The following is a 26,907-nucleotide window of genomic DNA, read 5'->3' on the forward strand; positions in this document are numbered from 1 at the left end:
TGGGTCCCTTTCCCCATTTATGCACCCCTTGCCCAAGGGCTCTTTTTCTAACAACCCATACCTGTGCTCTTTTTGAAGGCCTTGCATCAACCTGGAGCCACTTTGCCGGTACTGCAGACCACTTGCTTTCTTTAGATGAACCTCCATTTCAGAGTCTGTTTCTGGGAAATCATCCTAAGATAAATTCCTATTAAAAATTTTTGACCCTCATATGAAATGGGGGTAGGCAAGAAATGGAATCCTTTCTGCTAGGGATTCTCCCCATTTAAGACTCTGGGGCAGTGCTATAGAACTAAGAGTCCAATATCACAGTTTGTAAACCATTGCACTGCAATGAACCCTTTCTCCAGGACGCCACCAGGACCTCATGAGTACTGATGAGTAAGGATCGCAATGGTACTCAACACTCCTTCTTTATGGGAGAGGTATGTGTATAGAGGGAAGTATGGCACAGACAATATGTTTGTGTTTATATGGGGTGGCTGGAATATGGAGTGAATCATAGCAGATACCATATGCAAAGGTCAACAGAGGCAGAAAAGAATCCCCCCCGCCACACACACAAATAGAACCACAGAGGACTGTATAGAAGCAAATCTGACTCCAGCTGAATCTGGTATATGATAGGGAGAAAGATGTGGGGGTTTACAGTGGCCATGTGGCACTTACATAAGCACACCTACTTGCCCACACACCATGTGATCTGTTAGAATACCGTACATACGTGATATGTTGGAATACCACTTTTAAGGGGGAAACTTTTTTTTTAAGTATCATTTCAGAGAGAAATGAGTCATTTGTAAGCATTTGGAAAGATCAACTGTCCAAATCTCTCAAAATATTATGGTTTATCAAGATAAAGATGCAATCATTAGTATTTTAGTTTATGATACTCATTAGATTATGAGGGGGCTTACTTCTTATAAGGAGCAGAATGAGTTAAAGACAGCATTCAGGCAAAGACTATGCAAGTATATTAGTGTAAAACAACAATGACACCCTATGGTAACAAAGAAATCAATGAAAGTATTTTTTAGGATTAACTCTTACAAATTATGCTTAACTCATATACAAATCATATCTTCATGTTCTGGATACAGTTAATGTGCTTTAAGTGCATAGATGATTTAAAGGTTTCCAGGGTGAGGAAAACACATAGTGTAGCAAAGGCAAAGGGTATGAGGTCATCTGTTAACCTACTCATATAAACAGTCTGCCTGGAAGCATTCACAGAGATGTTCAGCTGTACTGTGTGACGTCACGGGACACAAGGTTCTTGGATGCCCTCTTTTTCTCCAGCTGGTATGTCTCTGATAGAGCTTAAGTGTATACAGGCATGACAGTCATTGCTCTCTGGGTCCAGTATGTGTTTTTAGCTAAAAAAAAAAAAAAAAAAAAAAATCACCCACAACCCCTGTTCAAGAAAGGAAACTTGGCTCAGACACTGCCACTGATCAGAAGAGTGGATACTTGCCCAAAAGTTGGCTCCACTCAGAGGCTAATCAGTAAGTCAATAGGTGTTCTGTTGCAAAAGTCATTAAAAGAATTTTAAGAGTGATAGTTCACGTTATTACTAGTTAGGTCAGGTGTCTATAGAATTTCAATAAGAAAATTTTAGAAAATTTTTAGGAGGAAGCATTATGGAGAAGAAGATACAAGGAAGGGAAAACATGGTTTCTGTGAGAGAGATCCACAAATACCCAAAGCAGTTTGGGATTCAAAATTCGAATTCCTTAATTAAAGTCTCATATTTTAAAGATGTCTTGGGTCTCTTTTCCTTGCAAATGAAAGATATACATATACATCCATATACAGGGAGATTTTGGATCCAGAAGAAAAACGTGTACACTTGGAGTTAGAATATGTGGGTTTGGATCCTTGTTCGTTCTTATTTAATAAATAGGGGAATTTGGACAAGTAACTTAGTCTCTGTGGGATTTGGTTTTCTATATAACACTATTTTAGGGAGGCTGTGAAGATGAAATGAGGTAATGTTGTCTGGCAGTGCTTGGTAAATATTTAGATGAATGGCAAAGAATGCCAAAGAAAATACTCTTGGGAAGGGGTTACACTGGGTATTTAGTAATGAAGCAGGGCCAGTTCCAGCTGCCATGTCCCAGAGGGGCTGAGGAAGGGTCAGGATGGATTATGAGTCTGGTTGCCTGATAGACAAGTTTAACTGATGCACTTATTTCCATGGACTTGAGGCATGTTTATTTAAACTCTTTTCTGAACCACAGAGTTCACTAAAGTCCCAAAATGAATATATGATGGAAGAGGGGGTTTGAGTTTCTCAGAAGAAAAAGCAATGTCAATCCATGCCTGTTTATAGCAGTGAGGTCTATACAAACCCACAACTGGATAGAATCTTAAGTCACTTATATAAGTACATTCTTGTTTTTAAACCTGGTTCTTTTGTGCCATCCAAGTTGTTGTTTGCCTGATTTCTCATGTAGCTGTGGGAAAGGTCAAAAACATTTGATTATTCTGCTATAGGACCTAGTATAAAGTTTTCTGAGTGCTTGAAACCTACCTAACAGTTTTCCTTCACATCATACCTCTGGAAAATTGATGAGAAATTTTGATTTGGAGGTTGAGGCTGGAGCTGTAAGCCAGAAGGCAGAAAAGCAGACCTAGTTCTAAATCTGGAATTTTAAATCAAAGAGCCGGGTTAGAAAAGCACAAATTAGTGGTCATCCTTATGTGTACTGCATTTCAAACAAGCCACTTTGGCTCTCTCTGAGCTGGTGCGTTGGCTCTGGACTTAAAGCAGGCTTCTTAAACTGTTAACTTTATATTCCTTTTTCCCTCTTCAATCTCATCCAAGGCAGTTTGAATTCTAGGTGTACCTTTTTTAGGTTGCTACTGCTTCCTTCCCCAAATTGAGATTATAATGATTGCTGGGAGAGATAGAAGTGATGTTCTTCTAGGAAAAAAAAAGGAAGAAGTCTTGAGGACTCATTATAACCCAGTAGCACAGTGGTGTTGAATATGAATTTTAGCCCTCAGGCAAACTTTTGCAAAGGTTCATCTCCTTGGCATAAAATTTCTCTCCATTACACAAGTCTTTCCTATACTCTGTGCATATCTTGTATCTCCAAATGATACAGTTTTAAGATTAAAAGAATCATCTAATTCATGTCTATCCTTGCTTAGATGAGACAGCTAAGACACAAAGAAAATAGTATGATATTACCCCGACATTTGGAGGCAAAGCAGAACTATATTCCAGGGCTCTTAACCCTCTTATAGATAGGTTCTCTTTCACAAACTATACTGTCTCTGAGGCTGACTCTTCCCATCCTACAGGAGACTATACTTATTCTCCATCCCACCCCTTTCTTTATGGATGCCAGAAGCCCCTCCTGCTTAACTCTGTCAAATTCCTCATCCAAGCAAGGGTCATCAATATAGATATCATCCCAGACTCTCCTTTCTCAAATATGAGGTTCTTAACCTGGATTATTTATTTAGTTTTAGGGGTTACAAACCTCAAATTTTATGCAGAAGTTTGTGCCTAAGTGCCTTCTGCATAAAGAGTGCACAGCTTTCACCAAAGAGATTAAGAACCATGGCTTTAAAATATGAATTGTAAGCCAAACTCTTGGCTCTCCTGAATCTGATGAATTATGCTCTTCCTAAGAGGTTCTGTTAGGATACTGTGTCAGTTAGATACAACAAAACCTTGAAAGGGAGATGCAGATATTACATGGTTCATCAGTTGCCACTGAAATGTCTGGTCCCACACATTTCCTACAACTCTGTCCTACTTCTTGTGTCTCATGATGTTTGGCACCTTGTTTGCTGATGATGATAGATGGCGGGCAAAGAAGGCAGAAGATGGAACAATACCAGATGCTCAGGTATACACAAACTGTAAATCAAACAAGACTTATCTACATGAAGTCTTTCCTGACAACACTTGGAAAACAGAAAAGCTAATCTCTTTCCTTAATTCATAGAAACTCTGATATTATCCACTTCTTCACTGCACAGAGCAGTTAATGGTTAATGGTAGAACTAAGAGATGCAAGGAAAATCTCCCGTTCTCTCACTTGGCAGATGAGATGACTGAGGCCCAAGTTTTCAGTGAGTACCCCATCCTCCTTTGGGAATAACCAAAGGATCAAATAAGATTACTTATGAGCTCAGATTTGAGTTTAATACAAATTCTCTCATTGCTCACATTAGTCAAATCATATGGCTAATTTCAGGAAATGGGCAATTTGCTTGGATCAGAGGAAATGTTCATATAAAAAAACACACAGTCACACAAAACTAAACAAAACCATGGCCCTTGCATCAAAAAGCTCATGATCTAGTAATGGGGTTTACTCCTGATATTTGTTAAATACTTACCACGTATGGTAAGGACTTCCCTAAGCATTTCAGCTTTTCTATTTCACTGAATTTTCTTAACTTTATGCAATATTTTTAAAGTAAAACTTGTTAGGCAAATTGACCTTGGGCCCTTGTTAAAGTTTTATTAAGTTTGGTAACCGGGGAACTAATAAAGATAAATTTTAAGATCACTGACACAGAGTTGAGGGTGGAGAAGAGAATTTATATGCTCTACAGCAATGCTGCTCAATGTGCAGTCCAGGAGTAAATGTCAGTCTGCAAGCTATTACCTGTCTGAGACTAGGTAGGTAAAAGAAATATTGAGAGAAAGAGTTTAGGAACTTTTATAGATATTTGATATTGCAGCAACATTTAATGATTCGTCAGTGGCCTCATCTCATTGAACAAGGTATCGATCATTCTGTGTTTTAGACTTATTTGTGGGGATGCACAGGTAAACTAGCTTTCAAGAAAAAAAGAAGGTAACACCACCAATAAAAAACCTTCTATTTGGAGTGTTTGCTGATTTCTGGTTATAAATACTCCCACCATGTCTGATTTCAAGCAACCAATGTAATGTCAAATATAGAAATCAGTCAGCTCTCTTGAGCACACACAAGAGCTCCAGCACATCTGTGGGTGATGTGATCTGCATACCTAGTCAAGTACAATAGGACCACATATTAATCCACAGCATAGTAGGGGGAAGACTACTCCTTCAGAAATGACAAGGTATACATTACTGGCTAATTGCACATTGTTATAAATCCTTCCTACTGTTACTAGGTGATTTAGCTTAAGCCTAGTACATGGTAGTGCAGAGTCATCGTCGCTAAGTTGCCAGTGGTAAAGATGAGAACTTAGCACACTTACCAAGACCCATTCTTTCTCCCTCCCTATTTACCCAACAGTAAATTTCACTGTTTACCTTATTGTCATTCAGCAGGTAACTTTTCACTGTTGAGCCAAAAAGTGAACTAATTGGTGGTCCATGGCCTTTTTTAATATGGAGATTTATGACCTTTGATTCTGTTAATTTTTTAAAATTTATTTGTTGATTTCCTATCCTTGATTTTCTTTATACTGTTCTTCTAGGACACCTAGCTTTCTTATCATTTTTTCCTTAATTAAAAAAAAAACTATTAAGGTATGATTGACAAATGAAACCTACAGATATTTAATATATACAACTTCATGTGCTTGGAGATTAGGATACATGTGTGAAACCATCACTATAGTCAATGTCATAAGCTTATCCATCACCTCCAAAAGTTTCCTCCCACTGCAATGGTTTTATTTTTGTTTTCTTTTTGTAGTAGACCACTTACCATAAGATCTACCCTCTTAGCAAAATTTTAGATATACAATACAGTATTATTAATCATAGACTTGGTGTTGTAGAGTAGATCTCTGGAACTTAATTATTTTGAATAACAGAAAAGTTGCATTCTTTGATCAATATCCTCCCTTTCTCCCTCCTCCTAGCCCATGGCAACCATCATTCTCTCTGCTTCTAAAGAATTTGACTACTTTAGATTTTACACATAAGTGAGATCCTGCAGTATTTGTCCTTCTGTGACTGGCTTATTTCTCTTAGCATAATGTCTTCCAGATCCAGCCATATTGTCACAAATTACAGGATCTTCTTTTTTATATATACAGCTGAATAATATCCCCCTGTATGTATGTATGTATATATATAAACACACACACTGCATTTTCTTTATCCATCTATTTGTCAGTGGATACTTAGGTTATTTCATATCCTGGTTAATGTGAATAATGCTGCAGTGAGCATGGGAGTGCAGATATCTCTTTGAGATTCAGGTTGACTTTGGGGAGTTTATGTTTCCCAGTTTAAGCTATTCAGATATACCTAATACTGTGTGGAACCTGAGTTAGACAGTCCACATTGTGATTGGCCAGGTGTATCGAGTCCTTTCTGAGTCTTTACCCTGGATAGTTAAGGAGAGGATCAGCCTTTCACTTTTTTCTTGCTCTAGTTTCTTCTTTGCCTCTGATGAAGACAAATAACCAAATAAAAAATGAGCAAAAGCACAACTTTATCAAAGATAAAGGTGGCAAATGAGTACCAAACTTTGGTCATTTAAAAAGTGTGAATGAAAACCACAGCGAGGGGCGCCTGGGTGGCTCAGTGGGTTAAGCCGCTGCCTTTGGCTCAGGTCATGATCTCAGGGTCCTGGGATCGAGCCCCGCATCGGGCTCTCTGCTCAGCAGCGAGCCTGCTTCCTCCTCTCTCTCTGCCTGCCTCTCTGCCTGCTTGTGATCTGTCTCTGTCAAATAAGTAAATAAAATCTTAAAAAAAAAAAAAAGAAAAGAAAACCACAGCGAGTATTACTGCATACCTGCTAGAACGGGTAAGATTCAAAAACCCATAGTAGCATCACCTGACAGTGTCAAGTGCTGGCCAGATTGTGGGACACTGGATCTCTAATATGTAACTAGTGAGAATACAAAATGGCACACTTTGGAAAATGGCTTGACAGTTTCTTATAAAGTCAAATCTACTCTTACCCTGTAACACAGCAGCAATCCTCTTCCTAAGTATTGCCTGAGAGAATTGATGTTTTGCACAAAAACCTCTACATGAATGTCTGTAGTAGCTTTAGTCATAATTGACAAAACAAACAACCTAACAAAACAAAACCATCCCAACTGCCCATCAACTTGGGAATGGATAAAAAAAAAAAACAAAACCCAAAAATTCTAGTACATCCCTGCAGTGGGATACTGCTCAGCAAAAAACCAAAAATACAAAAAACAAAAAAATGAACAAACAAACCCAGAAGAGAATGAAAGAAATCTGAGGCAAAGACGGTATGATATTGTAGGATTTCAATTATATGACCTTCTAGAGAAGGCAGAACTACAGAGACTGAACAGTGAACATGTCAGTGGTTGTCAATGGCTGAGAGTTAGGGAAGGAACTGATTTCAAAAGGACATGGAGATATCTGGAGAGGTAATGGAAATATACTGCATTTTGATTGTGGTGGTGGATACATGATTAAATAATTTGAAAGTGGATATTTCAGCTCTAGTCAAGAAGCCTTATGATAACTGTAGCCCTAGACATTGCCTGACTGCAACCTTGTAAGAGAACTTGAGCTAGAACCACCCAGCTAAGGTACCCCCAGATTTGTGACCAACAGATACTGTAAGATAATAATTGTTGCTTAAATCTGCTAAGTTTTGGGATAATTTGTTGTATAATGATAGATAACATATATAAATATAAATACACATGTAAATATGATCTATTATTTATGCTATCTTTATTAACACATGACATGGATGGCTTTAGATCCACTGAAAGATAAACCCACTGTCTTGTTTTAAACAGAATACTTACAATGTAAATCTAAAACATTATCCTTTGTATTATTTCTATTTTCATTTTTCTTGTGATTGCCTTTTATCTGCCTTACCTAAAGGGCCTGTGGAAATGATTCCCTCCATAAGTAAGAGACTTTCTTCAAAATAAATTATAACATTTATATAAAAACCTATGGTTTTAAACTGTTTGTAATTTTAAAAATGGTAGTTCATTTGTTCAATAATCACTTTTTGAGCGCCATCTCTGTGCAAGACATGCAGCCAGGGATAGAGGGTATACTAGTGTAAGAGATAAATGTAGTCTTCACCTTCATGGATTTGCTTGCAGTTTAGAAGGGAACAGAGACAGTAAATGAATAATCCAACAATTGAATACAATTGTGATGAAACACCATGAAGGAGACATGTAGGATTTAAAATTTTTAGTTTCAAAATATCTTACAGTCGCCATCAGCATCTGTCCTGTATACAGGACAATTTTAATTGATTCCTGATTATAAAACATATTTACATTTATTGTAGACATTTAGAAGAACAAAATGCTCATTGTAGAAAAACAAATGAAAAACTCAAAAAGGTTTGGTGGGGGAGGGAAGGAAAAATTACTTGAGATGACCTTGTACCATTTCGAATCTCCTTTATCCATGGAGGCATTCCTCCCTTTTCCTTAGTGGGAGGAACTGAATCTGTAACTGACCCTGCATATGACATTCCTCATAAGTACCAGCTGCTACATTGTGACCTACATCCTGCCCAAACCTTGGATCAGATGAATTAGATACGTTGATCCTTCTGTTTGCTGCCACATGGGTCTACTAACAGCAGCCAACAGCCATTTCGAGGGGCCCTGAATGGCCTTGAAGTTGTTTATGGGGTTGGTGTGAGCTGGTGCAGGATGATGAGAAATCAAAGGGGTGGTTGCCCTGGGACTGAGCTGCTGTTGTCTAGGCAACTTTATTAAGAACCTTCTGTTCCTCGGAAAATGAAGCCTAAATTAACTCTTGAGTTCTTAGAAGTAAGACTTTCCATTTATGAACTGGTCTTTGGTATTTGGGAACTTCCTAGTCTCTTTAACTGAGTCATTTTCACCTTGTTTGAGACTCTAAAATATTATTAAATGGCACTGGTTATAGAAGTATATTTATTCTTATGTTATGATTACAAACAAATTATTTCACCATTCAGATGCCAATCAGTATATTTCTAGAATAAGCTTTCACACCAAGTTCAATGTTCAAAATCTGATTTGGCCTTCAATTCTAGGACCCTCCAAACACAAACCAAAACTCATAAGGTGTGATTTTTTTTTTAAAGCGTGTCTCCTTACCTAAGTATAATGTGAAAATACCATGTGCATTTCCTGAGTTTTAGTGACGAAAGGCTCACACCCATAACATACAGCATAAAATAAATTATGTGCTGCAGGTGGCATCAAAATACCTTCTTTCAATATTTCCAACATGAGGAGTTTCTTCTTCAATGTTGGAACAAACATCTATTTGTTCAATTGAGCAGGAGACAATAACAGTTAATCCTTACATAGGTACGTACTGTTTAGGCACTTATTTATTATTTATTTTAGGCAGTTTGAAGATATTAACTCATTTAATATTCACAACAGCCCTTTGAGACACATGCGTTAGTGTGTTTATTTTCTAGACAAGGAAATTGAGACCCAGCGAGGTTAAATAACTTGCCCAAGGTCATAAATAGTAAGATTCAGAGCCAGCATTTAAACCCAGGCAGTCACACTCGAGTCTGTGCTCTTAATCACTCGTATAGCACTTCCCAGAGTGGTCAGCTTGTGCTTAGGAGTGACAGTATAGGAAATATTGCCATTTTTAAAACTGTAGTTACACTTAGCAAAACAAAATGTTCACTCTTGAAAGGTGTATACAGGAACTAAAATTGCAGGCTACAGATTCACACCTCCCAGATAGTTAATTTAGCACCAACATTATTAATTTTTTTTTCTCTCTTTCTTCCTCTTTTTGTTTTTGAAAAAGTAGAGGCTTTGAATTCCAGAGTGAATTTTTGATTCATTGTACCTATTGTTTCTCCTTTTATACTAGGTTCCTAAGTCTTTTGCTGTCCTCATCTATAGAATTGGTCCATTATTCCCACTGTAAAGTTCAAGGAGCTAGAGTATATGAATGCTATGTAAAACATAAAGCAGGAAGAATTTTAGGGATTGATTTTTATTTATATACTGCTAAAGTGACTGCTTACCTGGTGTAATTTGAAATCTTCCAATATCTTCGTTTCTCTAAGTATCTCTCATCCTATTCTTTTTTAAGTGCTTGAAATCCCACCATTAATGTGTGAATCTTTTAAGTTTTGAAACTTTATTGGAAAAAAACTGATTGTTTAAACATAAATACTAATGGGAGGCATAACTCTTAAACTTTTTCTGCTAATTCTTTGGGAATCACCCAACAGATACTAGCTATCTGCCCTTATGGAAAGGTGATAGGCACCAGGCCAGGAAAAAGGTGATAGGGTATAAACACGCAGATAGTATATTGTTGCTAAATCTCATCCTTGAACTGTTCAAAAGCCAGATTTCTGTGCTCTTTTATTAATGTTGTTAACAACTATGATAATCTTTACAATTCTCTTACAACAAATTTGAGTGCAGTACTCATGTTATTAGAATTCTATTTCTGTTCATTTATTGATGCTTCATATACTGAGCACCCAGTCTGTAGTATACATTGTTTAGGATGGATCACATATATGATAAGACAATACCTGGTGATATTCAGGGGAATTCAGACAATAAAGAGGTGATCACTGCACAGTGTGATGAGGGCTGAGAAAGATGGCACGCACAGTACTCTCTGGCATCAAATTGGAAGAAAACTCACCAACCAACCTGGAAGGCAGGGTTGGTTTCCCAGAGGAAGGGACGTCTAACAAAGGAATAGAAGCAAAAGAAAAAATTAGTCGGGACAACACTGTGGTGGGAAGACAAGTAGGAGATTAGTGTTTCAGATCAAGGGAATGATATATTTGTTGATTTTGAGTGGTGATAGAGCAGTGCAGATTTAGAGACCTGAAAGGTATTCCATAAAGCTCAAGCATAGAATGTGAAGGTAAGAATTCGAATCAGAAAGGTAAATGAAGGTCAACAAAGGGTTCGTAACTCACACTAAAGAGTAAGATTTTATTGGTACTTATACCAGGGTATTGAAGTGGGAAGCTGGACCAGCTTTTGCATTTTTGTGGTTCTGGACCCTTTCAGATCTCATCCTCTACAACTTCCCCCTCATCCTCTGTGCTTCAGCCAGATACACCCCCACCTTGTCTCCATCCCCTGATGTTCTACTTAAATCAGTCTTTCTCCAAGATCACCAACCCCTCACTTCTTTTAAGCTTTGTTGAAAGATGAGCTTCTCAATCAGACCTTCTTTATTCACTCTATATTTATAAGATCAATCCTCCTTCCTAGGATTCCCTACCCTCTTCATCCAGCTCCCTCCCCCTTTCATAGTATTTGCCAATATCCAATATATTATGTAATTTACCTGTATCATCTACTTACCTGTCCCTCACCCACCCCCACTAAAAAGTGACCTCCATGAGGGCAGGGATTTTAGTTTATTTTTATATCCTCAGCACTTTAGAATAATGCCTGGCACACAGGAGAAGGTAAAACATACATACCTGCTAAATGAAAAAAATGAAAGATTTTTAGAGTGGTCATTCTAGCTTCAGTGTGGAGATAGCATTGGTGGCAGGGCTACAACCAGGAAGGTCAAATGGAAGCTCTTACAGAAATCCAGACAAGGACATGATGGTCATCTATATGACTGATTCTAGAACTTTTTAGAAAATACAGTGAATAGGGCTTAGTAATTGATTGGGAGTGATGGCAGTAGAATTGGTGCTAGGGTATTGAAAAAAGGAGGGTATAGTTAATACTAATGCCTTGGTCTGATAGATTGAGTTATTTGTAGAGTAAATATTTATTTCCATTCCCACTGATGTTGGATTTGGCCATGTAATTCACTTTGGCTATAGACTATTACAGCAACGAGAATAAGAGCCTTAGAAATCCTTGGGGCATTTTGGCTGGCTCTTGCACTCTGATAATGTGGTATCTGAAAGAAATACTCAAGATAGCTATTTGCCTTTTCAGCCTGGGCCCCAGAATCTATACATGTGGTTTATACTTGGACCCAACCTGTAGCTTGAGACAAGCTAGTTGATCTGCAGCAGGAAGCAGAGCTGCCCAGCTAGCCTCACACAAGATCATTCAATGATGGTTAACTTTTAGATCTACAGGCATGAGAATAAATATTTGTAATGGTAAGCCATGGAGTTTTGAGGTGGTTTATTAAACTGTTTTATTATGGCAATGGCTGACAGATACTGACTGTTTTGTGCTACTTGGAAGAGTATAAATATAGGGAATCTAGAAAAAAGGAACAGATATAGGGGGCCAATATATTAGTTTAGACTTAAATAAATCAGGTTTGATGTACCTACATGATATCCAGGTGCTTTGGTCCAGTAGGTAGGGAGACCATTGTATCTGTGTCCATGAGTGAGAGCTGATCAAGAACTATGATATTTGGGAATCATTACCACCTAGAAAAAGATGGAAGCGATGAAAGAGTGCAGAATGGGATCCTAGGACAAGAACCTGAGAGGTATTTCATTTTATAAAGGACATTGAAGAACCCTAAAAAACCCAAAGTTCGTAAGTGTGTTAAAGGCAACAGGGCATAGGTGAGAGCAGCATGTTATCCAGTCCTGGATTAGGGGCTGGTTCAGCAGTAATGTCCCATTCCCAGCGTGCAGCCCCAACTAACAGCCTTTCTGAGTTTGCTTCCATTCTGTTATCCACATCCTCCACAGCCCTTAACAGAAACACCAATAACCCTAGAGGACTCAGAAGACCATTTCATACTGCCCCATGCCAGGCCATATGCAGTGGCCATTTCTGAACTCTTCATTATGGAAACACATAACAAGTTACAAGTTCCCTCTGATTATCGAGAAGGGCAAGGAAGGGCAGAAGTGTTCTTCTCTGCTCAATGATCCGTGCAGCTCAAGCAATATCCATCGTAGGCAAATTCAAGGCAGAGATAAGTTGAGATGTACAGCCCAGCAGCTCTCATAAATGAATTTAGTTCAAGTTGAATTAAGGTGATCTGTGAAAATGTGTTCCAAAACGATTCTCTTCAATATTGGAGACACCAAATCATTCTGAAAAATGATTTAGCACTTTTGGTAAATGTTTCTATTATAGCCTTATAATTCTATAGAAGTTAGACTAGGGACCTCTAATGAGCTTATTGAAACGGTGAACACTAAATGCTATTTAAAATTTGCTGTCACTTTTCAGAAGGCAAAAGGACCTCTTCATTTTGTTTTTGCTGACTGCTCTCAGCTAAATTGTGAATGGGTAAAAAGGCCATATTTACCAGGCATGGAAAAAACAATCTGTTGAAGGTGGAAATTACAAATGATTGTTCTTGGTGGGGAGGCATGATGGTGTTTGAGAGAGACAGAGGCTTTTTCTGCTGGAGAATTCTACCAGGAGCATTTTCAGATTTTGTGTGAACAATGTCAGACTTCTGACTTCTCTTATTGCTTACTGATCAACCTTACTCAAACTCAACTCAGAACTTGCTGAACCCTGGTTCACAATGTGCTGCAGGAGAGGAGGGACATCAAAGAAGCCAGAGAAGGTTTCCCAGAAGGGCTACTTCTGGAGGAGATCTGAAGCAGTTTAATTTAACTGGCTACAGGAGGAGAAGGGATCAGTTCTCTCTATTCAATGCAATGGGGAGCCATTAAGTATCTCAGGCATTAGAGGAACATGTTTAGCTTTAGAAGTGATCACTTGGGTGACTGATTGAAAGGAAGAAAGTGTTTGTAAAGGGAGATTCATTAGGAGGCTCTTGCTGTGGAGCTGTCCAGGTAAGAGATAATGGTAGATTGGATTAGGGTGAGGATGGTGGCTACCCGCATGAGAAGATACTCAAGAGATAATTAGAAGGTAGCCTAGCTGGAACTTGGAGATGAATACAGAATGATGAAGATGGAGGTTGTAAGAATCAACTTGGGGGTTGACCAACACCTGGAAGAGAACCAGTTCCTCCTATGCAGTTATTTGGGGGGCAAGGAAAAGGGAGTTGGTACTGGAAAATCATTAGTTTGTTTTTTTGCCATTTTATGAGTGAAGGATCACTAAACATCAAAGTGGAGATGCAAGTAAGCAGATAGATATATTGATCTAGACTGCAGAGCAAAATCTACCTGTGTAAATTGTATTGGTGGCAATTGAAGATGAGGGCATGGATACATTCTGGTAGGGAGAGAATACTGAGAAAGTATAGGGTCTTGGAAAGCACTCACTACAGAGTTTAAAGCCTGGAGATTGGAGGGTGAGATGTCTGAAAAGACAAGATAGGGGATATAGAGGAGGAGGAGAAGTAAAATGGTAAGATGTCTCAGAAGAAAAGAACAAAGTGATTTAAGAAAGGGGAAGTGGTCAGCAGCATCCAGTAGAACAATAATTCAGAAATACCCACTGAATTTAGTGACATGGAAGCATTTGGTAAGCAATGAAGAGAAGAAACCAGATTAGAATGGCATATGGATACTGGATACAGAGAAGTTCTCTTAAAGTTTGACTTTGAAGGGGGATAGAGAGACAGGGTATTAGATGAATCAGGAGAGAAATGGCAGGTCAAAGAGGTTTTTGTTTATTCTTTATGTGGGAGATACTTGATCTGTTTAAAAGTAAATAGGATGATAAGGATGGTAATAGTGTGCTGGAAGAGAGAAATACTTTTCTGAAAGTAGTATAGTTAGAGGGTATAGCAACACCAGGGTGTGTTCACAAAAGATGGAGTGGTAGTGTAGGTCTCTGGAGGGGGGTCAAGAAAATGAATAATAGCCAAGATGTTGGATCAGGAATCCATGGGGATGATGAAGTGCCCAGATTTATAGTAGGACTTGTTATGGAGAAAGGGTTATGGGCCAATTGTCAAAGTCTATAGGTAATAAGAGGGCACAATCAAGAATGTGACAGATAATAGTAATGAGGAAGGAAGAGAGTGGTAATTACTGTAAAGCCTAGAAATCAAAGCAGCAGAAATTTTCTTGAGATGGTGAGAAGTAGTGGTGGAGAGTCAGGAGGGCATCAACCCCACCTGTGGTTCCCTAAGGTCACAATTTGAGAGAGCTGGATTAAAAGTAGTGTCCTTGAGGATGGAAGTGTTCAGTTAAAACCAGGCATATTGGCAGTGCTTGGGGTGAGTTTGGGGTTTGGGGAGATTTCTATTGGATTTGGAGTAGATCCACTATAGACAGTGGTAGGTTAAGCACGACCCAAAATAATAACTGATTTTCTAATAAAATTTCTTAAATACTTAAAATTTAAATATTGAAAACAAGACAGTAAAATTTAAAAAATGAAATATCTCAAAACTTGTCAATTTTCTTCTGATGTTTTCAGATTGGGTTTTAAACTAATAGAGCATATTTCTTTTTAGACTATAATTAGGAAGCAGGTCATTTCTGGCTGGGATATTAAAGTATTTTTTAAAAAAATATTAAAAATAACCATGATTACATTTCCCCTGAACATTGTATGTTGAATGAGAACCTCATTGTGTAGCCCGGAACTTCCCCACAAAGGGCCGTTCTAACAAAGAGCATATGTTTTATCTGAATGGGGATGTTCGCTGCACACGATTGCCAGTGTACATGACAGTGCTGTAAAAATGCACCACTTACAAGACTGTGCTTCCCCTTGAGTATGGTGAGTCTTCTGCATGGATAAAATTTAGTAAGTGTCCAGCAGCTCCCAACAGCCACACACAGCACTCAGAGCTTCAAGAGCTTTTACCCCCTCAACCAAGCAGGAGTATTTCAAGGCAAGTGTTAGCACCCAGACAAGCACACTTTTTATGATCCTTCTTATTTGTCTGCGTTCATTTTTATTCCTTGGAATGTACTCAGCTCTATTTTGGGGAGCCTAGAGAGTCTTATCCTCTCACCAGAAAGTTGATAAAGAAAGAAGAGATACTAAGCAGTGGATAGTTTTGATTAGGGACATTTTAATAACATAGAAAAAAAGGACAGAGTTTATAAAGTGAATTAATAGTTGAACGAGGAATGGAACCAGGGATTTCTGATTCTCAATTTACCAGTTAGCTTTGGGCCTTAACACACCATATAGTGTCATTTTCATCTTCATTTTAAATGCCCAAAGAGCTTTATTCATAGACACCTATGTTGCCAACTATCTTTTTAGAACCTGGCTCCAATTTTTTTCCCCTTTCTCCAATACATAACAAGCATGCATGCTATAAATTGCCAAAAAAAAAAAAAAAAAAAAAAATGGGCACCCATCCTTATAAGATTAGCTTGAGAAAAAAAAAAATGCAGTCATCACAGCCAGTGTTAAAAATTCCTATTCCTAATTGGCTATGATAGGGAGTAAGGATATGGTTCTTGAGACCTGAAAGTCACACAGACATTGGAAAAGTGAAGAGAATGGTAATTTTCCAATGTCCCTAATTAGAGCCATCTGTGCTTCCCTAGTGCTGTTCGCCTAATGCATTCTAATGCAAAATAGCCTCTTCTCTTGTTTATTTTGGAACACAGCTGTTCTCTTAATTGAGCCTAACAGATAATGGAAGCATTGTTGCTCCCCTCGCCCCCTTCTCCAAACATGCTGGGATTTGAGGAAGATGGGAAGGAATCATCTTTGCTACTGGGAATCTGTGTGTCTGTTCTGATACGCCAAATCTACTTATTTATTTATATTGTTTAAAAATGGGAGGTGAAAATATCTATGCATGCGCACACTTGTGTATATCCTACATCTTTGGGAATTTGAACTTCAGATACTTGCTTTTCCATTCAGTCTTTTGGTACATCCTTCCCCGCCCCCCAACCTGAAACGTACACATTGATAGCACATGGTAAATCTGGTGATTCCGGTTGAGCTTTCAAAGAAAATTTTTTTCCTAGCACTTATGTTCTCCAAAGAAAAGGAGATGTGGATGACAGAATAGAATAGATACAATAGATTGTTCTCTTCTTATCACCTACCCATGCCTCTATCCCTCCCCGAAAAATCATTTCATGCTTCTTTGAGCAAGTTAAACTTTCATACTCTATTGTTTTTTTTTTTTTTATCTCCATGGATCTACTTAAATATCATTATGGGATATTTCAGAGTTCTAAAATGTACATTTCGTGGGGGCAAGAAACCTATACTATCTTGTGAACTCTTGATAAAGAAAAGGATACAAGTTTTTAACACTGATAGCAAAAAACTCACAAATTCCAGAAAAATAAAATATTTTATTAATTAACTGCCTAAAATACCTCTATAAAGTCTTTATATTTTTCCTACCTATTTTGGCTACCTACTTTTTGACTGTCTCTTCATTTGATAATGAATTTATATTACTTTGTATTAGGAGAATAAGGAGAAAATTCTATTTTTTTTTCTTCTTTTATACTAGTAGTAGTAGCATTAGTTATTTGTGATACATAAAATGTGTGAGTTCAACATTGCTACAAGTTTGTTCCCTACAAATACATTCAGAAAAATTCGTATTTCCTGACAGGCATCAAAAAAGAAAAAAAAAAAATGTATGGTGTTTCTGACCATCACATGGGTGGTTCTAGAGATGACATCTTGCTGTGAACTCTAGGGCCAGACAAACCGTGTTTGGCAGTGGTCCTCAGGCACCGACAGTTTTTGGGACTGCAGTCTTTGAGTGTGGGTCTCACCTTCCTCTTGGATCTATGACAGTTTTCGGATTCTGACATAGAGGTGAAGCCTAAGCAAAAGCATGGTGATATTGTTGAGGCAAAGATTGGATTTTGGGGCTTCTGAAGCCTAAAGAACTTGTAAGGCAGGTTACAAATTAGGGAATTCTATATATTGCTTGCCGGGAGGGGGGTAGGTGTAGAAATCTGTGTGGAGTTTTCTGGGGACCTTACTGAGGTCTGGACTATACAGGGTGAGACCCCTTGCCTCCTTGCTGAGAATAGCTGCCATGGAGGGGAAGGCCGGAAAACAAAACAAACACACTAAAAAACCCTAGGAATCCCCCAAGTAATGGAAGAAAGAGGTGCTCCAGCCCAGCCAGAATGGAGAAATCCTATGAACACCCAGGCTTTTATCTAAGACCAACCCTTTGCATTAAGGACCACACCCTATCTAAGGGCAACTGTAATGAAGTCTAAAATCAAACTTCCACAGGTTCAGGGAGAATTATCAAAATATTAACTTCCTGCCAAAACAAACAAACTCAATACTCTTCAAAGGAAGACAACATAATCTAGCCTCCTGACAATGTATTGAGCACAATAGCCAGTATAAAATAAAAAAAATTTAGATATGTGAAGACCCATGAAATGTATCTTAAAAAGGAAATGACTGTGTAAAGCAATAATAGCATCCTTGTAAGTTTAGATTTGTACTTCAAGTAAAATTAAAATGTAGACAACAGTAGCACAAAAGCTGGGAGGAGGTGTAAATAGAATTATAGTATTGTGAGGTACCTCTATGTGTTGAATGTGGAGATGAGTTGAAAGGAATGAAATATGATCTGGTTCAATATTGATCATATCTAGACTGTGATAAATTGAAGGTACAATCACTAAAAAATAATAAAAAGTGGTATAGTTAAAAAGCCAATACGGAGAATAAAATAGAACTAAAAAATGTGTTTAATTAACCTAAAGATAGCAGGAAAAGAGGGGGGAAAACTGTAAAAAAAGGAAAATTAAAATGTATGGAATGGATAGAAAAACAGCAGCAAATTGGCACATAAATGTAATAAACTAAACACTCAAAGTTTGATATTGTCAGACTGGATAAAAGAGCAGGGCCTTAACATATAAACGTGAATTGCCTTAAATACAAAGACGCAGATGGTTTGAAAGAAAGAGTTTGGGGAATGATATGCCATGCTAATAGCGTCAGAAAGAAAAGGAGTGTTTCACATAAAGATGGTCTATTCAGTGGAAAGACAATTCTAAGTTTGTAAACTAGCTAAATAATATAACTAAATATAAATGTAACTAAATGCAGATTATTTAATGTAACTAAAAATAGAGCTTCAAAATTTATAAAGCAAACATTGACAGAATTAAAGAAAGAAAGAAATCCATAATCAAAGTTGGAGATTTTAGTATTTTGTTCTCCGACATTGTTAGACAAGTTGACAAAAGCATACACAAGGACATAAAGAATCTGAAGACCCAGTGGGTCTAATTTATATTTACATTAGTTATATATTATATATAAATTATATATGATCATATTAATTATATTTAGTATAGAATACTAAACTCAATAATTAATAAAAAAATTTTTAAGTCAGTCTCAATTCAGCTGAAGATACTTAAATCTTATAAAATTTATTTTTTAACTCTAATGTAACTAAATTAAAAATTAATGGTAGTAAGAGACTTGTAAAATTCTCAAATAATTAGATATGATAACATGTTTATTCATAATTCATTTCTAATAATTCATGGGTCAAACAAAAAAACACTTGGGAACTTAGAAGAAATTTCAGTCTCAATCAATAATGCAAACATAAGCTATCATAATTTGGAGGATGCAGCTCAAGCATTTCTTAGAGCTATACTTGTAGTTAGAAATGCAAATTTTAAAGAAAATAAAGTTAAAATTAGGAATCTAGGTTTTTATATCAGGAAGCTTAAAAAGAAAAGGAAATTCAAATCAAGGTAATCAAAATAAAATCAAAATAAGTGTAATCAAAATAAATTTTATCAGGTAGAAAAATAGTCAAAATGAACAAAGATAAAATTTTGTGCTTTGAATAAAAATTAATGACACTGATAAATGTCAAGTCAGAGCAGGAGGAAAAGAGTACAAATACAAATTACTTAGATGAAGGAAGGAATGTCATTGTAGATTTTAGGGCCATAAACCCTGATGTGTCATAAAACAGTTAATAATAATATTATGAATAACTTTATGTCAATAAATTCAATAACATGATGGAATGGAAAAATTACTCAAAAACATTTCTTGCCAACGCATATAAAGATGAAATAGGTCTGAATATTATATTTAGGAATAAAATTAAATCCATAATTAAACATTTTCTCATTGAAATTAAACATTTCAAAAACACCTGATTTTGTTAGTAAATTTCACCAGTCATGTAAAGAAGAAATCATAGAAATCTTACACAAATCCTTTCAGATAAAAGGAGGAATACTTGCCTGTATTTTTTATTACACCATAAAACTGGCAAAAACATTAAAATATATGGAATTAATATTTCTCATAAACATAATAAAATACATTTTAGAAAATTAAAAAATGAATCCAATTTTATACAAACAGATAATATGTCATGATGAATCAAGTGGGGTTTTCTAGTAACATAAGAATTGCAATATTTGTAAACTATTTAAGGTAATAAACTACATTAACAGAATAGAGGAGAAACAATTATAAAATTGTCTTGGAGCAGGAAAAACATTTGAGAAAACTTATGATAAAAATTCTCAGCAAATTAAGAGTAAAAGATAACTTTGTCCATTTAATAAAGGGCACCTAAGGATAGTGTGGATGCTTTTTTCTTAGAATGGGAAAAAGTCAATGATGGCCGCCCTTGTCATTTTTTTCAGTATTGTTTTTGAAGCTCCTAGGCAAGAAGAGTTGTAAAAATTTGGAGGGGAGCCTGATATTTTCATATAGAAAATGTTAAAGAATCTACCCAAATTACTAAGATGTAATTTGGTGGTGTCACAGAATAAAGAGATCAATGTACATAAATGAACAAACAATTGGAAAATTAAGTTAAAAATAAAAATCTCCTTACCAATTATTCTCAAATGCACCGACCTAATCAATGCAGTTCCAGTCAGTATCCAAATTTTTTTTTTTTTTAAAGGGAGCTGTTTAAAAAAACAAAACAAAACAAAAATGAGTTAATCTGCATAAATAAGGAAAGAAAAAGAAGTCTTCTGTTCTTTAAGAAAGACAAACATATAGACACAGTTTAAGAGTCCAGTGAAAAATAACAATTGGCAGTAGGACTCGTTTTCTGGGAGCAAATATAGTGATGGAGTCTGTGTCAAACTGGAAAGTCCGCTTGTCTCAAGAGGGCAATAGCTACTGAGCTAGTGGGAATGGTGATAGTGATGGTCAGCATTGCTAGAGCTTCTGAATTTTCAAAAGAAGCTAAAATTAGGATAATAAGTGAAAGCTTCTGTTAATTTTTGAAATAATTCAATCCATTTTCTAACCATGAAAATGGGAAAAACAACACGTCTGAGGATCCAAGGGTCATATTCCATTTTCACATGCTCTGGTATAGACTTTAAGACATGGTAGCTCTAGAATGAAAAGAGCCAATGGGGGATAGAAGTGCATATGCTTTTGAACACCTAAGCTCATAACTGCAGAAATCCATTTGATACTTTCTGTATTAGGCATTAACTACAAGAACTACTTGCATTCTTGATAAGGAAATTTTTGAGTCTTAAAAAGTGAAGTAGCTGGGGTGCCTGGGTGGCTTAGTGGGTTAAGCCTCTGCCTTCTGCTCAGGTCATGGTCCCAGGGTCCTGGGATCGAGCCCCACATCCGGCTCTCTGCTCAGCGGGGAGCCTGCTTCCCCCTCTCTCTTCGCCTGCCTTTCTGCCTACTTGTGATCTCTGTCAAATAAATAAATAAAATCTTTAAAAAAAAAAGAAAGTTTGATCCAACCTAAGTTGGAACCAGTCTTAACCATCAAAAAAAAAAAAAAAAAAAAAAAAAAAAAAAAGAAGTAGCCCGTACAACATGGAGGAAATGGCATTGAAGCTCATGTTTGCATGATTCCAGAACTCAAGCTCTCAACCACAAAATGAAGTTTCTCCTGAGTGGAGAGGAGATATAGAGAGCGAGAAGTCCAAGCTGAAGAATGTCCTCTTCTAATCTATGTCCTCTCCTTCCACATGCCACTCAGAGGAACAGCAGAGCTTTTCTTTACCAAGCCCAGACCTAGACAATCAGCACATTCACATGAACTCTTCCTATAGAGAACACCCTCTGGGAATGCAACTGTTTAGGTCTTACCACTTTCTCTGGAAGCAAAGTTCATAATCTCAGCTGACTTCGGCAAATATTAGTAGTTTCAAGATTGGAACTAGTAATCAACCTGAGCCTCTGTGAGTCCAGTGAAGTGAACTGTGTTATCCTTTCTCTCATGTGATTGAAGTCAGAATGAGAAGGCAGCCTCAGAATGCACGGTAAAGCACAGAGACACAAGAAGACAAAAACAAAGCACAGGGGCACATGGAGGAACACTGGGTTGCTTCCCAACCTGCCTTTTTTAACAGGGCTGTGAAGGCAAGCTCTCCCCCAAGCCATCATCAAGAGGGGCTTCCATTACCATTACTTTCTGGGAAGCTTGACCAGGGTTGCAGGATACTTCTATGCTAAGGTGATGAAAGTCCAAGGATACAGAATAGTGTTCCAGCTAAGGATGGGTCCTTGTCCTCCGAGAGCCAAGAGGGTAATCCTGCTTCTGGAGGATTCCAAGCAGGTAAACAAGTTGAGTTGGTACGTATCACAACATACAGGAGACAATCCATCCACACATATGGATGTGAAGCCATCTTCAGGTGATGTGGGCTCTTTTTGTGTTTCAAAGATGCACTGTTTGCACGCTCCCTTCCTTAGTATCACTTCCTTTCTCTCCTATCACTTGCCCTGGTCACCTCCTTCTTCATCCTCCCAAGAAATACTACATGGGAAATACCAGAAACAAAAACAAAGCCAAAATAGCCATGAAAAGTTTGAAAAATGTCACTAAGGGGAAGACTGCTGAGTGTGTTTATTAAAGGTAGACTTACTTATAAGTATTGTTTTAAATAGCAGTAATTCAGTGGACATGTCCCCAGAGTATTCGCAGCTGATAAGTGAGATGCACACTACCTTAACATAGCCATTGCCACACAGAGATATTTACCCAGTGCTCTCAGATCAAAAAGGAGAGCCTGACTGATTTTGCCTGAAGCCAGGGGGGAATCGGAATAAGAAAAGGCTCATTCATTTTTTTTTGGGTGGTTAGGGCCACATAGCATGCACCTGGCAAAAGAGCACCATTCTCCAGTCTTATGCCCCACAAAGTTGTTCAGTGCAACCCTCTCTATTAATCTCCTGCCCAGATTGGAACAGTTTCAATGGCAAGACTTTTCAATTACCTGCAGTTAGCACTCTTTAACCTGCACTCCTGAGAAATGCCTTCACTTGGTCCATACTCACCCCTGATAATTGGCATGTGCCTTTCTAGGAAAGTTGCCAAACTTCTGATGCATGACTTGCAGATGTCCCATTTTGATGGAAGCTCTGACCATCTGTTGCTCCATGCCTCATCTGAATTCTGGTCCCTTCTTTTGCCCTGTTCCTGGCTTCATTCCTGCTCCCGCTATACTCTTTATTGCTTATTTTTGCTCTGCTTTCCCCTGCAGACCTGTTGGCCCCCAAACTACTTGTTTTATTTTCAGCCCAGATACTGGACTCACCTCCTTCTATTTTCATCCTGGATTGGCCTTAACGTATGACTTGACTTTTCTGCTTTCATATACTCTGGTATGGAATGACATACAAGTTGCTAATTTACATGATAGGTGTTTATTTATGGGTGTTATTCCTTGGGTCTTTGCTCTGGCACTTCTCCTGCTTTATAGAATAAGAGCTGGGTTTCACAGTCAGACAGGACTGGGTTTGCATTACATTTAATAACTGTATGTCCTTGGGTGAGTTCCTTAAACTCTTGGCATCTTCGATCCCGTACATGTGAGATTGTTAAAATGATAATACCCTCACGGCTTAAGTCACGGGGCTGTTGTGAGTAGTTAATGAAACAGTGCCCACCAGCCATTTAGCACAGTGACTAAAACTTAGTAAATTTTCAATAAATGTTTCTTTTTGTACCAGTTGCCACCCAGTCATATATAATAGATGTTCAATAAACGTTGTGCGAAGTCAACAGAGAAAAGAGCCAGAGGAGTCAAACTAAGAACTCACACCAAAATATCCTTGGTGGCTGAAGTTCTATTTCTAAATCAAACTCATTACATATTTTAAGCCCCACTTCACGTTTTCTGGGGTAAGGAAGCTATATGGTATATGGAGCAGGGGGTGAAGAGGAACCAACTCACATACCTCTGACTTCTGCTCTGTCCAAGGATGGGAAGCGCAAGCCTCAGTCACGCTGGCTGGCTGTGCAGGGATGAAATCCTGAATTTGTGAGATCTATCACCTTTGGATGCACAAATACAATACATAACTACATAATGCAGTGTGGAAATTAAGTACGATACATTATATCAGTTCTAGGCACATTAGTGGAGATTGAAAACGGTTTCACACTTAGACATTTTCAGTGGATGATAAATAGGGTTAATGGATTGTGACTGAAATTTTCCTGCCCTCTTAAATCTTTCAGGAAGCTCTTAAAACTGGTAAATACATATTCTTCCTGATGGTTTGCAAAAATCTGCTCTAATTCAGTTTGGAGCTGCTTAGGACTGTGCAAAAAGGCAAAAACATGCTTGCAGAAACATCTGAGCTCTGGCACTTAAAAACACAACACAAAACAAAACAGTGAAAAATGACACTTCAAATCATTCAGCTTTCCTGCCTCTCTTGAAGTCCTGTGCACTAGAGTTGGCCTGATATTAATCTTCTCTTAAGAATAAAATCCAAGGACAGTATTTTATTTTGTATGTTTATCTCGGGAAGTTGCAGAATGCCCAGGACTGCTCTTTGAAGTGATCCGTGTACTGTCCACATATGTGGGAACCAGAAAGGGGAATTTGGCATCATGGGTCTTGTCATCTAGTTGCTGCTGTGTCCCCCACAGTCATACTTAGTTTTGAGGGAACCAAGCTGACATGAGCCGGGGGGGGGTGGGAAACAGACCAGGCAGCTTGGACTATGAGCCTGTATGAAGTTAGCCAGCGCTGCTCTAACTCCAAAGGCCTGACAGATGCATTCCCTGAATAGCTTTGTCATCCAGTTGTCTTCCCCGAAGTGCTCGGTAGGTAACTGCTGTGTTATCCTCTAGTGATAATGGGACAGTAGAGGTGGAAGGAGCCCCAGGGCTGTGGCATCTCAGGGTCACAGATCAAACCCCAAGCACAAAGGAGAAATCTGTGGGAGCTGGTGAGCCCAGGGCACTGTGGCTGATAGGAAAGGACAGGGCAGCACAGGTGATGCCAGACATGAAGGATGATTCAGGCTGGGACTAGAATCATGTTTCAAAAGCATATCACCCTTGAGGGGAAAAAGGGAGGAGGACCAGACTCTTTAAACTTACCTTCTGGGCATGGGAGTCATTCCAGGACAGGATTGACCATACCTGGGCTCTAGGAAGGAGTGCTAGAATTTGGGTAGAAAATCTGCATTCAAGGCACTTAAAAGCTGGATGTTTGTTCTTTTGAGAAGAGGCATAGGGGACTCTAAACTTTAGAGTCCTACCTAAGTGTTAATTATCTCCAATAGCACTATCATTAATTTCTCAGGAAATAATCTGACAAAATGGAGCTTGCTTCTGCTTACAATGCTGTCTATGACTCCCGACTCCTGGTGGTCGGACTAGGGAAGCAAGTTCACCTCATTCACACTGACATCTTACTTCGGCATAAGGAGCCTCCATAGCATACACATAGCAAATGAAATTAAATAAATACTTCTTAAATGATTTAGTAACAGTAATGGTGAATCAGGTTTTGATGCGTTTTCACGCTTTACCTCCAAGGGATTTAGAAGAACGGATGGCTGGTGAAGGAAAGGAGCCAGGGCCAAGACCACGTGTTCTGTAAATTAGCAGTCCTCTCTTTTCTTTTCGAGGAGACCTTTTAACATTTTGACCAACCTGGGTAACTGATAAAGTGACATCAGTGCTTTATTTGAGCAAGTAAGCATGGTAATATGAGACCAAACAGAAAACTACTATGTACTCTTAATCTCATTTTGTAAAAAGGAAAGACTATTTTAATACCAGCCTTCCAAAGTTTGAAAGAGATGAACAAAGTTTTCTTAATAGCATTAAGAAAAACCTACCTGAAATCCTTTTCGTGTCCTAATAAAGTCAAAACATTGTCGAGACCAGTGGGATCTGTACACCTGAGACTATTTATATGGATGTCTATTGGAGACTATGTATATGGATGTCTCTGGGGACTTCAGTCTCCTGAGACCTCTCCCAAACTCACTTTCTCATTGCCGCCTCCTCTCTGTCTAAGCAGCTATGCCATCTTCAGAAGAAATAAGGACAGATGAGATTATAATATTCATATTCCCAGAAGCTAGTAACCTTATTACAACGCTTCCTGGAATAATTGATTTCTCATTGCACTGGGCATTTGACAGCCACACATTTTCCCTTGTATGTCTTTCATCACAGATAGAGAAAGCAAACCACTCAAGATAATGGAATAAAGTACCACATTAGGATCTGTAAGCATATGTGCATTTATTCATAACAATGCTGAAAAGAGTTTAAGGCATTTAAATCGATTGCACATGTATTCACCGTATAATTTAATTAGCACTTATGGAAAGCACCATAAGAACTTCTATTACACTGCTTCCCTTACAAATAATTAAAAAAAAAATACTTGTAGCATTAGGGATGGTGTTCTCTTTGTGATTACAGGAGGGCAATTTGTTGAAAAGCTTCACTGACGTCATATATGCAAAAGCTATTTGTCATTTCAGCAAAAAGCAATGGATAGATCTTTGCCAAAGATGTGTGCTTGTCATCGTAGCACTTCACATTATTTAAATATACGTAATGAAGCCAGTAGAGTTAGGTAATCCCTATCTACTTAAATTGTCTGATGTTATAATCAATAGAAATTTTAGGAAAAAAGAAGGAAAAATAGTAACTTCAGTGTTATTATTGACTACAGTAATAACTATTACCGTTTATTGAATACCTACTGGTTGTGGGGTTGAAAACTAGCTTGAACATATACAGTGCCTCCAATTCTCACAAATAACTCTAATTCTCACAAATGATCACCATTTTACTTAAGAGGAAGCTGAAACTCAGCCAGTTCCTTATGTAAATTGTACAGGGTTAAGTGAGAGGCATTAAGAAATCAAGTTGTATCAGAATGCTCATATTATTTCCAGTACAGGCCATTGTTTTTACTAAAGCATAGTGCTTTAGTGTAAACCATCAGT

The sequence above is a fragment of the Enhydra lutris genome, unplaced genomic scaffold (genome assembly GCF_002288905.1).
Source record: "Enhydra lutris kenyoni isolate GAN:26980312 unplaced genomic scaffold, ASM228890v2 scaffoldscaffold18, whole genome shotgun sequence".
Classification (NCBI taxonomy): Eukaryota; Metazoa; Chordata; class Mammalia; order Carnivora; family Mustelidae; genus Enhydra; species Enhydra lutris.